At 44.3% G+C, this 16,414-nt stretch overlaps 1 non-coding gene across 1 annotated transcript; it reads left to right on the top strand.

Annotated features, from left to right (window-relative positions):
• The first annotated feature begins 2,232 nt into the window (after positions 1-2,232).
• On the top strand, positions 2,233-2,370 carry LOC119931891. The gene has a single exon (XR_005452195.1). It is a non-coding gene; the product is annotated as a small nucleolar RNA SNORA7 (small nucleolar RNA).
• Positions 2,371-16,414: the final 14,044 nt, after the last annotated feature.

Raw genomic sequence — 16,414 nt, 5'->3', positions numbered from 1 at the left:
CTTCCCTGTGCCTCAGTTACCTCATCTCTAAAGTGGGTATTAAGACTGTGAGCCCCTTGTAGGAGAGGGATCGTGTCCAACCTACTGGCTTGTATCTACTCCAGCACTTAGTACGGTGCCTGGCATATTACAAGTACCATAATAATAGTAATACAATACCATAGATTTGGTAGACCTGTTCCTTACTCACAGCCTAGAGGCGAAGATGGTTAAGTAAATTACAGATGAGAATAATAATAATGGTATTTATTAAGCACTTACTATGTGTCAAGCACTGTTCTAAGTACTGGGGGACACACAAGCAAATCAGACTGGACACAGTCCCTGTCCCTCATGGGGCTCACAGTCTTCACCCCTTTTTACAGCTGAGGGAATTGAGGCCTAGAGAAGTGAAGTGACTTGCCTACAGTCACAAAGCAGACAAGTGGCAGAGCGGGGATTAGAACCCAGGTTCTTCTGAATCCTAGACCTGGGCTCTATCCACCAGGCCCCACTGTGCTGTGGGGCTGAGGGAGGGGTGACTTCCCTGAGTCAGAGTCGTGCCAGCATCATTCCCGGGGCCGGATGCTTTTATAGACTCCACGCTATCAGCTGGAGGCCGGGGAACCTGCGCGAAATGGCCAGCTCTCCCATCCCCCAGAGCCGACGCCAGGCAGAGAACGCCCCGTGACTACACAGAGTTCCCTTTCCTGGGCTCCCGGCCAAGCCAACGCTGTAACCTGTCCAACACATCCGCACCCACAGCCGAGCACAGCCCGCTGCAGCTTTGGAGTTGCCCGCGGCCTCTGACCTTAGGCCGGGTTGGGGCGTCCCAAACCCTGGATTTGCCCTCAGACAGACTCCTGGGGACTGAAGGACAGAAGAGCTTTCTATTGGGAAGATGGGACTGTGATATCCAAGGGCTTGGACATCTACCGGGGGCCTTTGCTGATTTTTTTTTTAATGGTGTTTGTTAAGCGCCTACCATCTGCCTGGCACTGTACTAAGTGCTAAGGTAGATATGAGCTAAGTACTGATGGACACAGTCCCTGTCCCACATGGGGCTCACGGTCGAGAAGCAATATGGCTTAGTGGATAGAGCACGGGCTTGGGATCCAGAAGGATCTGTATTCTAATCCCGGCTCCACAACTTGTCCACTATGTGACCTTGGGCAAGTCACTTAAGTTCTCTGGGCCTCAGCTCCTTCAACCATAAAGTGGGGATTAAGAGTGTGAGCCCCATGTGGGGCAGGGACTGTGTCCAACTTGATTAATTTGATTCTACCCCAGCACTTAGAACAGTGCTTTGGACATAGTGAAGGTTTAACAAGTACCATTTTTAATCCCCATTTTTACAGATGAGATAACTGAGGCACTGAGAAGTGAAGTGACTCGCCCAAGGTCACACAGCAAACAAATGGCAGAGCAGGGATTAGAACCCAGGTCCTTCTGACTCGCAGTCCAGGGTTCTATCCACTAGACCATGCTGCTTCCCTAATTTCCAAGGCTCAGCTTGGGGCCGAAATATAGAAGTTCAGAGATAAACCTCATGAGCTGCTTTGAGGGCCAAAGAGGGAGAGGGTGGAAAAAGCAACCCCGGCTGAAACTCACAGGAAAGTTGGGACCAGAAAATTCTGCTCTCTAAGAGCCCCAGCAGTCACTGATGGAAAATGAGAAACAATATGGCCAAGCGGAAAGGGCGCCAGACTGGAAGTTAGGAGATCTGGGTTCTAATCCCAACTCTACAACTTTCTCGCTCTGTGACCTTGCACAAGTCACCTAACTTTTCTGTGTCTTCGGTTTCCTCATCTGTAAAATGGGGATTCAATACCTGTTCTCCCGGACCAGAGACCATCAGCACCATAAGGCACAGGTACTATGTCTGGCCTGATTGCCTTCTTTCTACCCCCATGCTTGACATATTAGTAAGCGCTTATTAAATTTCCACATCGAGTATTATTGTTACTAATGCATAGAAGGTGCAGTCATTCTTAGGCCACTAGGAGATGAATCCCCATTTGATGACCAGGTGTCACAAAGGATGTCACAAAGGCGTCACTCATCCCAGTGTCAGGAATCCTGACCCAAGTCTTCTCTTCACTGACAAACACTCTCCCAAGGGATAGGCAGAGCAAGGTCCTGGAGTTTTCCTGAACTGTTCCTTTTATAAGAAAGTGTTAGAAACAGAACTCCTGAAGAGCAGGGATCATGCCTACCAACTCTACTGCACTGAACTCTCCTAAGCCCTCTGCTCCCCTCTCAGGGTCGCACCTGGAGAGTTTCCAGTACTCTACCAGTCTCAGCTATGGGAGGGAGAGTCAAGCAGAGGCATAGCCATGCCATTCCTAGCTTGGGTAGTGGCTAGCGAATGGAAGGCAATCTCCTAAAAGTCAAAACTCACCCATGGTGGGCAGCAGTGTTACGGGAGAGAGTCGAGGGCGGAGACTCAAGTTTACTGCATGGAAGGCAGCAAGGGTAAACCACTTCCATATTTTTACCAAGAAAACTCTAGGGATACAGTACCAGAACGATTGCAGATGGAGAGTTGGGCGTTCTGGGAGAGATGTGTCCGTGATGTCACTATGGGTCAGAAACGACTCGACAAGCATAAGACAAGACAAGACAAGACAAGCCCTCTGCACACAATAGGCATTCGATAAATACCACTGATTGATTGATGCAATTGGGCAGAGGAAGAGAAAGACAAAAGAAGAGAAATGTAAAGGGAAAAGTGTTGATCATTTGAATCGACTCATGTCGTAACCAAAGAACAAGATCATCCTGGATCTTGCCAATGATGCAACCAGTTCATTATTCAGTCTCCAATAGTGTCACCACAGGATGTTTGGAATAACAGTGTGATCATTGACTTTCTTGGCATCCAGTCTTATGGCAAGAGATGTACCCTCCAAGAACTCTTACTTTGCCCTCTATTTTTTAATGGTGCTTGTTAAGGGCTTACTATGTGCCAGACACCATACTAAGCACTGGAGTAGAGACAAGATCATCAGGTAGACACAGTTCCTGTCCCACATAGGGTTCGGAGTCTTAATCCCCATTTTATAGGTGAGGTAACTCGGGTGCAGAAAAGCAAAGTGACTTGTCCAAGGTCACAGAGCAGACAAGTGTCAGATCCAGGATTAGAACCCAGGTTCTCTGACTCTCAGACCTGTGCTCATCACTAGATCACTCTGCTTCTCATATCCCTTGGACTTCTCATCAGTCTCTTTAAAACCCTTTTCTAGTCTTCCAGTATCCCTAATTGTCCTCCTCTAATAACCCACAATGAATTCCATGGCAATGAACTGATCTAAACCCTACTTGAATCCATGATTATTTGTCACCCTCATAGATTCTAATGGGCCCTTTCTGGATTTTCCCATGCCTCAGATCTAAGGGGTCACCTGGAGTTAGCCTCATGAACTGTAAAATAGACACAAAGTAGCAAGGTCAAGAACTGTGCACCTGTTAAATGGGGTGCATGGATTGCTGTTTAGAGAAACACTGTTTTCTGTACTCCTCTGTGGAATATAGCAGAGGAATGAGAGGATGAAAAGTAAGAGTATGGGTCCATGAAGTGTAAGTCTCTAAGAAAACTAGCCTTATGGTAAAATAGCCAGGGAAAGCCAAGAGAGCTGACTTTTAAAAAAATCCTCGTGTATTAGTGACCCAGTTTTTTTTTTTTTTTTTTGCCTGCATTACACATGCAGGGAAATGTTTGTTTTTAAGGATTTCAGTCTCTCGACATTCGCTATACAAAGTTATATTGATTCTTTCGAAGAACATCGCCCTGCTCCATGGGAATGGTGGTTTTACTTTTAAAGAAAAGATAAACAGATTACAAAGATCAGGGAGAGAGACTCCTAAATCTGTGAATTAAGGAAAGAGGAAGGAAAAAAAAAAGAAAGAAAAGAAAGAAACGAGTTTGAGAAAGTTGAAACTACCCTTCCCGAACACAATTTCTCTCCACAGCTCCTGGGGGGAATCAAGACCTTTCCCTAAGGACTACTGGATAAGAATAACAACAGGATATCTTTCCTCCTCTGAGATTTTTATGCATCAGGATTTTTATTCAGATAAGACTGGAGATAGAGGCAGACACAATGATCTTTGACTCCTGATATTACCCTACGATTAGGGTGGTGGAGCTATTCAGAAAAGGATAAGGAAAGAATGGAAGATGTGAAGACTTCCTTGACTTTACAGAAGCCTTCCTTGACTTTACAATAAAGTAAAACAAACCAGTCCATGGCTGAAGAGCTCAACTGGATGGAGGAAGTTAAGGATTCCTAGCTAGCTCTGTCTCTTTTCCTCTTCCCCTTCCCAAAGTTCTAAGGGAGTGATTGTGAAAAAGTCATCCAGGAAGGAGAGATTGGGAGAAGGTGACAGTGAGAGAGCCATTGTGAGAGGGGAATTGTGAAGGGCTGAATGTGAAGGGTGATTGTGAGAGGCTGATTAAGAGGAAGAATTGTGCGGAAATGACTGTGAGAGGGTGGTTGTGAGAGAGATAATTGTGAGGGGGTGATTATGAGGAGGAATTGGGAGGGAATGACTGTGAGAGGGTGGTTGTGAGAGAGATAATTTTGAGGGGGAGATTATGAGGGATAATCATGTGGCAATGATGGTGAAAGGTAATTTCGAAGGCATGATGGTGAAAGAAAGGCCTAATTGTGAGGGGTAAACATGAGGTAGCGATTAGAGAAGCAGCATGGCCATAAAAGGAGCATGGCCTAGCGGATAGGACACAGGCCTAGGAGTCAGAAGGACCTGGGCTCTAATCCTAGCTCTGCCACTTGTCTGTTCTGTGACCTTGGGCCCTATACCCCAAACCCTGTCTCTGGTTTTTGGTTTCTAGTTTGGTTTCTAGTTTGGTTTCTAGTTTCTAGACTGTGAGCCCGCTGTTGGGTAGGGACTGTCTCTATGTGTTGCCGACTTGTACTTCCCAAGTGCTTAGTACAGTGCTCTGCACACAGTAAGCGCTCAATAAATATGATTGATTGATTGGTCAGTCTGAGAGCTGGCAGTGGAGTTGCATGGTAATAATTATAATTATGGCTTTTGTTAAGTGCTTACTATGTGTCAAGCACTGAGGAAGACACAAGGTAATCAGGTTGGACACAGACCCTGCACACATGGGGCTCACAGTCTTAATTCCCATTTTACAGATGAAGTCACTGAGTCACCCAGAAGTGATGTGACTTGCCCAAGGTTACATAGAAGAGAAATGGCAGAGCCGGGATTAGAACCCACATCCTCTGATTCCCAAGCCCGTGTTCTTGCCACTAGGGCATGCTTCTTCAAGAAGCAAGGGGTTGGAAAAGCCTAACGTTCTCTGCCCATCAAGGCAGCATGGTAAATTCAGGGTTTCTTGGGTGGACTCGAAGGCAAGACCAGTGGACATGCCTACACCCCCTCACCCTCTTAGTACTGGGCACCAGACTGGCCATGTATGGAGTCATGGCTAAAACAGAAATTTCTCCTGGAAAGTTGGGTGTGATTGTCATTCCTGGGAGCAACATAACCCAAGAGTTAAGATTAAAGAAAGACAAGGTAGTAGGACCCCCAAGTTTACTGGCTGCATTCTTTGTCTCCAGAAATTTAATAGAGACAACAGGCTGGGAAGAGGAGTCTTTTGAACAGCCTCGGCAAGAGAATGGTATATAATTACTCCAGTTTTCCAGTTAGGGAACCAGAAGTTCAGGGACTGGGAGGCAGTGAGGGGATGGTGGGGAAGAGGGTTGAGGCTTGACCGGGGTCATCTTACCAGTTGGTGTCAGATCTGGAAAAAGAAGCCAAGATTCCCGACTCCTCGTTTCTCTGTCCTAACCACGGAGCCACATGAAAGCCAATCACGTGGCTAGGACTTAGTTGTCTGGAGGTTCTGAATTTTCCTTGAGAAATGAGGCTTTTAATGCCTGTAGAGCTGGATAGTGCTGCTGGGAAAGGTGAGGGGAGCTGAAGCAATGTAAGGACTGGTGAAAGGTGAACTTCAAGTGGGTAATAACCCCACGGAAGTTGGGATGTACAAACTAACTATTTACTATTTACTTGTATATATTTACTATTCTATTTATTTTATTTTGTTAATACGTTTTGTTTTGTTGTCTGTCTCCCCCTTCTAGACTGTAAGCCCTTTGTTGGGTAAGGACCGTCTCTATATGTTGCCAACTTGTACTTCCCAAGCGCTTAGTACAGTGCTCTGCACACAGTAAGCACTCAATAAATACGATTGAATGAATGAATGAATGATGGATGTTATATTGTACTCTCCCAAGTGCTTAGTACAGTGCTCTGCACACAGTAAGCACTCAATAAATACGATTGAATGAATGAATGAATGATGGATGTTATATTGTACTCTCCCAAGTGCTTAGTACAGTGCTCTGCACACAGTAAATGCTCAAGAAATACAATTAATAATCATAATAACCAGACGTCATCAGACTTCAAAAAGTCCTTTGTGACTCTCAATGATACCATTTATAATAATAATAATGGTATTCATTAAGTGCTTACTATGTGCAAAGCACTGTTCTAAGCACCTGGGAGGTTACAAGGTGATCAGGGTGCCCCATGGGGGGCTCACAGTCTTAATCCCCATTTTACAGATAAGGTAACTGAGGCACAGAGAAGTTAAGTGACTTGCCCAAAGTCACACAGCTGACAGTTGGTGGAGCCGGGATTTGAACCCATGACTTCTGACTCCAAAGCTCGGGCTCTTTCCACTGAGCCATGAGAGTTTATCTACAGTGGAAGCAACGTGATCTAGTGGAAAGAGCTCGGGTCTGGGAGGCAAAGGACATGGGTTCTAATCCTGGTTCTGCCCTATGTCTGCTGTGTGACCTTGGGCAAGTCACTTCACTTCCCTGGTCCTCAGTTAATCTGTAAAATGGGGATTAAGACTGTGGGACAGAGACGTTGTCCAACCTGATTACCTTGCATCTACCCCAGTGCTTGGAACAGTGCTTGCCACATAGTAAACACTTAACAAATATCACTATTATTATTATTATTTATCTCATGTCTCTAGACTGCAAGCTCATTATGGACAGGGAATATGGCTGCTAATTCTGTTGTTTTTTGCTCTCCCAAATAGTACAGTGCTCTGTACGTAGGAGCACTCAGTAAATACCCTTGATCGATTGAATGATTGACGGGGAATACCTCTGATCCTGTTACCTGTTCAGACCCTTAAACCACTGAAGTACACAAGAATGGTGATGAAATTTTGGCTTACCTAGAACATCTCAGCATGAGTTTGATCTGGGGACGAGGGGCCAGGCCTTGAGAGGATCCCTAACTAAACAAGTACCATAATTATTATTTATTCCCAGGAAACTGAGCCTCTGTGAGTAGAGTATTTAGATTTACCTTTACTGGGAAAGATGACCTTCCTCTTTTCCTCTATCTCTACAACCGTCAAGGCCATCATGCATACCGTAAGAAGAAATACTGAAAACAAAAGAATGCTAGTAGTAGTAGCAGCAGTAGTACAAGTAGTAGTTGTAGTAGCAGCATTTATTGAACTTAAGTGTGGCCTAGTAGAAAGAGCATGGGCCTGGGTGCCAGAGGACTTGGGTTTTAATTCCGGATCCACCCCTTGTGTGCTTTATGACCTGGGACAAGTCAGTTAACTTCTCTGGGCATCAGTTTCATCTGTAAAACAGGGATTAAGACTGTGAGTCCCTTGAGGGACATAGAATATGTCCAACCTGATTAACTTGTCTCTACCCCAGCACTTAGTACAGTTCCTGGTACATAGTAAGTGCTTAACAAATGCCATTCAAAAGAAAAAATCTACCTGGTGTGGGACAGCTGTACTAGGTGTGTGGGAAGTACAGAATATAGAAGCAACAAGTTTCCTGACCAAAAAGATCTTACATTATAAAGGGGGAGACAAACACAACAATATTTACACCTAGAATCATCAAAAGAAATGCATGGATATTGTTGAGGGGGATACAAATAAGTTCATATATGGTGGAGTTGGCCAAAGAGATGATACAGCTTGAGGAACTGGGAAAATAATCAGGAAAGGGTTTTTGGAGGAGTTGGGGTTTCAGGAGGGCTTTACATGTGGGGAGAGCTATGGTCTGTTTGAAGTGGGGAAGAAGAGAGTTACAAGCTGGGTGAATCAATAATCAATCAATCGTATTTATTGAGTGCTTACTGTGTGCAGAGCACTACATTACTTGCTTGGGAGAGTGCAATATAACAGACACATTCCCTGCCTACAAAGAGCTTACAGGCTAGAGGGAAAGACATTAATATAAATTTAAAAATTACAGATATGAACACAAGTGCTGTGGGGCTTGTGGCGGGGGAGATGAATAAAAGGAGCAAGTCAGGATGACACAGAAGGGAGTGGGAGGAAAGGAGGTCTTAGTCAGGGAAGGCCTCATGGAGGAGATGTGTCTTCAGTTAGGCTTTGAAGGCTTTATAGGAGCATAATTGCCTTTCAGTTGGCCAATAGTAAGCACTTAATAAATTCCACAATTATTATGTTACATCCAGAACAGGGAGTGGGAATAAAGCCACTGGAGATAACACCCATCCCTAGTGATGTGGAAATCAAATCAATGAATGGTATTTATGGAGTGCTTTGCTCAGAGCACTGTACTAAGTGCTTGGAAGACTACAATATAACAGGTTTGGTAAATATGTTGCCTGCCTGCAAAGATCTTACAGTCTAGAGGAGGATTTTACATTCTAGAGGAATTAGGCCTCCAGGGTCAAAAAAATTGTCAAGTACAATCATTTTTGCCTAGAATTTGGTTAGTGGAACATTTGAATTACAGAATAATCCACAGGTTAGAATGATTGACTAGACACTGAATCCCCAGTCATAAATTCCCCTCCTTATCCTACCCCACCACAGATTGGGAACCCCCTATGGGACACGGACTGTATCTCCTTCTCCCCTGTGAAATCCTTTCCCAGCGCTTAGCACACTGCTCTGCACAAAGCAAAGCATTTAATAAATACGCAAAACTCTACCATTCTGACTGCTGCTCCTCTTCCATAGAGCATTAATCCACTGAGGGCTCTGGGACAAATTTCTCAACTACTCGACTCCCTTAGTCCAGCTGGGAGGTGGTCTCTAAAATATTCACTTCCAGGAACTCAGAAGGATATTTGGTAGGGTTTAATTGATCGATGTTGGGGAAATGCTAAACTATAAATACCCATAATGAGAATCGTGAATTTCAGAAAGGAACAGTTGCTTCCAAATGGATCTCTTATTTTGCAACATAGAGCATAAAGGAAATGTGGGCCACAAAGGATGATGTATGTGTTCATTCATCCGGGTTTCTCTTTCAGTGTTCTTCCTATGTCAATAAAACAGAAAGTCTGATCATGTTGAGGGTTGATTGTGAGTTGAGGACACTAAATAAAATCTTTTCTTTGCGGTTGAAGTGTGTTTACAGAAAAGCCGACGATCCAAACTACCGCAATTGCTTAAAACAAGTGAGCTGTTGATTTGTGATTTTTTTAACACAAGCCTTGGATGTAGAGATACTATTCCTTTTTAAAAATAACTTGTCAAATATACAAAAGTATTTAGGACTCATTCTTCTCCACTCTGAAAGCAACGGGAAGGCATTCAAGTGGGATTGAACTTCCTTTTTATGAGCATGGACCTCTGAAAGAAACTCCTGCAGAGTCTTGGGGGAGGGAGGGAGGCCCCCACAGAGCGGGTGGGGGGCCGGGGTGGAGAGAGAGAGACTTCAAAGGGTCAGAAAAAAGAAAACTGGCAGATTCCAGCTTGGTTAACTGTTGAACTGGATTCTCCCCTTCAGGCTCTAGAGGTTGCCAGCTGTATGTCTCCCTGACACAGAGATGAGTTCTAATCCTGGCTCCTCCACTTGTCTGTTATGTGAGTTTCGGCAAGTCACTTCACTTCTCTGAGCTTCATTTCCCTCATCTGTAAAATGGGGATGGAGACTGTGAGCCCCACATAGTGCAGGGACTGTGTCCAACCCAGTTTGCTTGTATCCCTCCCAGCACTTAGTACAGTACCTCACACATAGTAAGCACTTGACAAATACCATTAACAAAAAACAAACAGAGGGAAGATGAGTCACTCTGTTCCCCTTCACCCGTCTCCTCCCCAGCTCCTTCTTAAATCAACCAACCAATGCATCATATTTACTGAGCACTTACTATGTGCAGAGCGCAGTGCTAAGCACTTGGGGGATTACAATTTAACAGAGTTGAGAGACCCGTCCTCTACCCACAATAAGCTTACAGTCCAGAGGGAATCAATGGATAGTATTTATTAATCGATAAAGTTGACTGAGTGCTTACTGTCTGCTGAGCTCTGTACTAAATGCATGGGAGAGTACAATATAACAGAGTTGATAAATATGCTACTTACCCACAATGAGCTTACAGTTCAGAGGGAATCAATGGATAGTATTTATCACTCGAGTCGATTGAGTGCTTACGGTCTGCAGATCACTGTATTAAGAACTTGGGAGAGGACAATAGTTAGTAGAAATGGTTCCTGACTTCAAGGAGCTTACAATCGAGCAGGGAAGTAGACACTAAAATAAATTACAGGAGGGAGGAAGCAAGAGAGTATAAATGTATGTTCATAAGGGCAAAGGGCGTGTGTGAGTACCCAAGTACAGAGGTGACCCGAAAAGACCGAGATAATAATAATAATAATAATAATAATAATACTGGCATTTATTAGTGTTTACTATGTGCAAAACACTGTTCTAAGCGCAGGGGAGGTTACAGTGTGATCAGGTTGTCCCACATGGTGTTCACAGTCTTAACCCCCATTTTACAGACGAGGTAACTGAGGCACAGAGAAGTTAAGTGACTTGCCCAAAGTCACACAGCTGACAAGTGGCAGAGCTGGGATTTGAACCCATGTCCTCTGACTCCAAAGCCCGTGCTCTTTCCTCTGAGCCATGCTGCTTCTCAGAGATGACAGCAGAGGCGGGAAATAGGGTGAGGAGATGAGAGGTTAATCTGGGAAGGCTTCTTGGAGGAGATGTGATTGCAGAAGGGCCTCAAAGATGGGGACAGCAGTGGTCTGATGTGAAATGGGAGAGAGTTTCAGGCAGAAGGGAGGGAGGGAGGGAGCTAGAGGTCAGTTGTGAGAGAAGTGAGAGTGAGGCAAGGGGAGTAGATTCATAATAATAATGATGGTATTTGTTAAGCACTTTCTATGTGCCAAGCCCTGTACTAAGCACCGGGGTAGATGCAAGCAAATCGAGTTGGACACAGTCACTGTCCCATGTGGCACTCACAGTCTCAATCCCCATTTTATCGAGAAGGTAACTGAGGCCCAGAGAAATGAAGAGAATGAGAAGCAGCGTAGCTCAGTGGAAAGAATGCCCTGGAATGCCCTCCCTCTGAACATCCGCCAAGCTAGTTCTCTTCCTCCCTTCAAGGCCCTATTGAGAGCTCACCGCCTTCAGGAGGCCTTCCCAGACTGAGCCCCCTCCTTCCTCTCCCCCTCCTCCCCCTCTCCATCCCCCTGCCTTACCTCCTTCCCCTCCCCACAGCACCTGTATATATGTATATGTGTTTGTATGTATTTATTACTCTATTTATTTATTTCATTTGTACATATTTATTCTATTTATTTTATTTTGTTAATATGTTTTGTTTTGTTCTCTGTCTCCCCCTTCTAGACTGTGAACACACTGTTGCGTAGGGACTGTCTCTATATGTTGCCAACTTGTACTTCCCAAGCACTTAGTACAGTGCGCTGTACACAGTAAGCGCTCAATAAATATGATTGATTGATTGATTGATTGATTGATTGAAAGAGCTGGGGCTTGGGAGTCAGAGGTCATGGGTTCAAATCCCATCTCCACCAATTGTCAGCTGTGTGACTTTGGGCAAGTCCCTTAACTTCTCTGGGCCTCAGTTACCTCATCTGTAAAATGGGGATTAAAGCTGGGAGCCCTACGTGGGACAACCTGATCACTTTGTATCCTCCCCAGTGCTTAGAAAAGTTCTTTGCACATAGTAAGCGCTTAACAAATGCCATCATTACTTGGTCAAGGTCATACAGCAGACAAATGGCAGAGCAGGATTAGAAACCATGACCTTCTGAATTTCAGGCCCATGCTTTATCCACTACACCAGGCTGCTTCTCCAGGTTATTCCCCTCCATCTGAAAGCCTAGTTAGTGGAGGGAAGAATTCCCGGGAAGTTGCAGAATCAGGACAGAGAAGCTACCACCTTGAGAGGAAACTATCAAACTCTCTGAGGAGAGATAAGCCTCTAAATCAGCTGCTTCGTCCAAAAGTCCTAGCCAACTTAAGATCACAGGCCCGTTGGAACTAGGCATGTGAGTTACCAGTACAAGAAGGGCAGAGGAAACTCACCTTGAATGTCCTTAACTTTCCATATTAGACTTCTGACATAACCATCTACCACTGTGTTTATTAGTGAGAGGAGACCCATTCATAAATCAACTCATCAATCAACGTTTACTGAGTGCAGACCACTGTAACAAGCGCTTGGGAGATATAATACAACAATAAACAGACACATTCTCTGCACATAATGATCTTACAGTCTAGAGGGAAGGAGACAGACATTAATATAAGTAACTATAATATATAATTTAAAAATATGTACATAATACTGTGGGGTTGGGCGTGGGGTGAATCCCAAGTGTCCAAAGGTCACAGGTCTAGTGGAGGAGAAGCAACCTGGTGACTTTCAGACTCCCGATACAATTGATTTCTCCTCCTGGTACACACCTCCTAGAGAGGACCCACTTCAAGCAGCAATGGGTGTAAGATAGGGAGTTTTCCTTTGTCTCCACCTTACTGGCTCTTTCTTATGGACTATAAACGCATGGAGCTCAGGATGGAAGGCTTAAGGCCAATCATATAGAATGTGTATCTGAGTGTAGTTGTCCTTCATCTTCAAAGAAGGCATCACTGATGGGGAAATTAACCTTGGGGGTGGTGGGGCGGGGTGTGTGTGTGTTGTGTGTGTGTGTGAAGGCCAACCACCTCACTGTACACCTTAATTGTAATCTCCTTGAGAGCAGGAGTTGGGTCTATTTACTTTCTCCCACACACTCAGTTCAGTACTCTGCACACAGCCAACACTCAACAAATACCATTGACAGATTGATTACTTGGCTTTCCTTTGCAGTGTTGTCATGTTTGTTGCTTCCAGGGTTTGGCACTGTTTTTGTTTATGCCCCTTTTCTCACAATCCTTATGAATCTTCTGGTTTTCAAAATCGTATTTGTTAAGTGCCTACTATTTGCCACGCATTGTACTCAGTGCTGGGGTAAATGCGAGCTATTCAGGTTAGCCACAGTCTCTGTCCCACATGGGGGCTCACAGCCTTAATCCCCATTTCACAGAGGAGATAACTGAGGCAAAGAGAAGTTAACTGACTTATCCAAGGTCCCACAGCAGACATATGGTGGATCAGGGATTAGAATCCAGGCCCAGCAACTCCCAGGCCCATGCTTTTTCCACTAAACCTTGCTACTTCCGTTCTAAGTTTTATTTTATCCTTAAAATGTTTTCTCTACCCTCTTTCTCAATTTCAGCTCACCTTCAGCTGTTTTGGAATATTGCTAAAGTCCATTCTCCTCACATGTTCCACCCAGCATAGATGTGGTTGTGGGGACCATAGCTTTGGTGTCAGGAGGTTCACAAATTACATCTCCACTGTGGGCAGGAATGTGTCTGTTTATTGTTGTATTGTGCTCTCCCAAGCGCCTAATACAGTGCTCTGCACAGAGTAAGCGCTCAATAAATACGATGGAGTGAATGAATGAATCTCTTTCGACTGAGCTAGGAAGATTGTGAGTAGCTAAATACCTAGCTGAGCCAAGAGGAGCATTAGCAAAGAGAAGATTTATACCAGTGACCTTCCAGATGTAAGGTCACAGACCAACCCCTTGCAATGCCCCAGCCGACATGCATATTCATGGCTCGTTTATTCATGAAAGAAATGACTGGATTAGCAATAGCTGAAGGACTCCACATGCGGAGTTGAAAGAGATTCAAGTCGCTCACCAGACAAATTAGAACTCTATCAATTTTTGTAATAAATTGGCCACCAGTGTAAATCCTTGACTGGCACTGTTGCTATTGGAAATACCGTGTTGTACTTTATTGGACTGGAAATGTTTCATTGCCATCGGCCTGTCAATTATTTTAGCAGAGCAGGGACTTTACCCACTGGTAGATGGTGAATCAAATTTTTTTTTAACTTCCCATGGTGTCAAGAAGCCTACCTGCCAGTGAAATATTGTGATTTTCCAGCACTCACCTGATAACACACTTTAATTGTAATATTAATCTATGTGTCAATCAAGCCCTTGCTGACTGGTATGGCCTTTTTCTCTGAGGCTTTCCTGGAGGGAAAAAAAAGTCAGCAAGATCACTCAGAGCTGACGGCAGAATACGAAGGCCAAAAAGAGGCTGGACTCCTGATTAGGCTAGGAAGCTAATACTCGGAAGGTCAGTGGATCAGTCTTTCGGTCTTCCCTTTTGGTGACCTAGTCTCAGTGAGAGTTGCGGAATTCTCTGGCGATCTCTAACTTTTGCATCCCTATCTGATGCACCTCTCTGCACCAGTGCTATCTTAACTATCAAGTAGTTAAGAGCTACTCCCCCAGAATCAGATGCATTAAGTCCCAACTGCTGTTTCAGTGTCACTAATGGTTCCAACCCAAGGCTGACTGGTAATAGATCAGTGGCATTTACTGAGCTCTTATTATTATTATTATTATTATTAATAATAATAATAATAATAATGGTGTTTGTTAAATGCTTGCTGTGTGCCAGGCACTGTACTAAATGCTGGGGTAGATACAAGCAAATCACGTTGGACACGGTCCCTGTCCCATGTGGGGCTCATAGTCTCCATCCCCATTTTACAGATGAAATAACTGAGGTACATAGAGAAGTTAAGTGACTTGCCCTAGGTCACACAGCAGACAAGCGGTGGAGTCGGATTAGAACCCATGACCTTCTGACTCAGAGCATAATATAATAAAGTTTATTGGTGTGAGCCCTGTCCACAGGGGGCTTTCAGGATTAGAACCCAGTTCCTTCTGGCTCTCAGGCTCATAGTCTATCCACTAGGCCATGCTGCTTCTTGATTGATTGATTGATTGATTGACTGTCTGCACTTCTGCAAATGCTGCCCACAGATGCTAGGCACCATATACATTCCTCCCTCCTGTGGGATCTTCCAATACCCTCTACTCCAAGACAGTCACCCCATTTCTGATTTCTCTCTGCTACCAGGTTTTTGCTGTTTCCTAACCATTCCCTACTTTTCTACAGCATTTGTGATTTCAATTTATTGTATCCTGAAAGTGTTTCATCTAGCCAACCCATTTCTGTTCACAGAGAAATTTCATCAAAATAAAAACATGGTTTGGATGTCCTGCTGCCATTCTTTTCCTTCACATATCCCATCCACCGAAGGTGGAATGAGAAGGCATTATTCTGTTGCTAGTGGACTGACTCCAATCCAGGGCCTCCTTGTTTGTGATCCTACTTGTCTACCTGATGTTAATTATGGCACAAAGGAGGTGATGGGGAAAGTGCTCTCAAAGTCTGTCAACCCTGTTGTATTGCACTTTCCCAGTGCTTAGGACCGTGCTGTGCACACAGTAAGTGCTCAATAAATATAATTCAATCAATCAACCCATCAGTCACACATTCAGTCCATCTCCCAAAAGACAGATCGGCCTCTGGTGGGGAAAGAAAGGGTTAATTTTGAGAAGACTTTAATGGGAGGTGGGCAGGAGGGAGAGGGGTGGAGGATGGAGAGAGAGTAGGGGAGGAGATGTCTACCTATGAGATAACCTATGTCTTTGCCATCAGCAGTGTTCCCTAGTGGATACAGCCCAGGCCTGATAGTCAGAAGGACCTGGGTTCTTATTCCACTTCCTGACTTGTCTGCTAGGTGATATAATAATAATAATAATAATAATAATAATAATAATAATAATAATAATAATAATAATAATAATAATAATAGTATTTGTTAAGTACTTACTATGTGCCAAGCACTGTTCTAAGCACTGGGGTAGATACAAGCTAATCAGGTTGTCTCACATGAAGCTCACAGTCTTAATCCCCATTTTACAGTTGAGGTAACAGGTACAGAGATCTAGCTTGCCTAAGGTCACACAGCAGACAAGTGGTGTAGCAGGGATTAGAACCCATGTCCTTTGACTCCAAAGCCTGTGCTCTTTTCACTAAGCCACGCTGCTTCCTAGGGCAAGTCACTAATGTCTCTGTGCCTCAGTTTTCTCATGTATAAAATGGGGGTGAAGACTGTGTGCTCCTTGTGTCCAACCTGGTTTGCTTGTTCCACCCCAGCGGAACAGTGCATGGCACATAGTTAGCACTTAACAAAAACCCCAATCATCATTATTATTATTATCATCATCATTATGATTATTACTATTATT

This window comes from Tachyglossus aculeatus, chromosome 8 (genome assembly GCF_015852505.1).
Source record: "Tachyglossus aculeatus isolate mTacAcu1 chromosome 8, mTacAcu1.pri, whole genome shotgun sequence".
Classification (NCBI taxonomy): Eukaryota; Metazoa; Chordata; class Mammalia; order Monotremata; family Tachyglossidae; genus Tachyglossus; species Tachyglossus aculeatus.
This window is presented reverse-complemented; position numbering and strand designations above follow the sequence as displayed.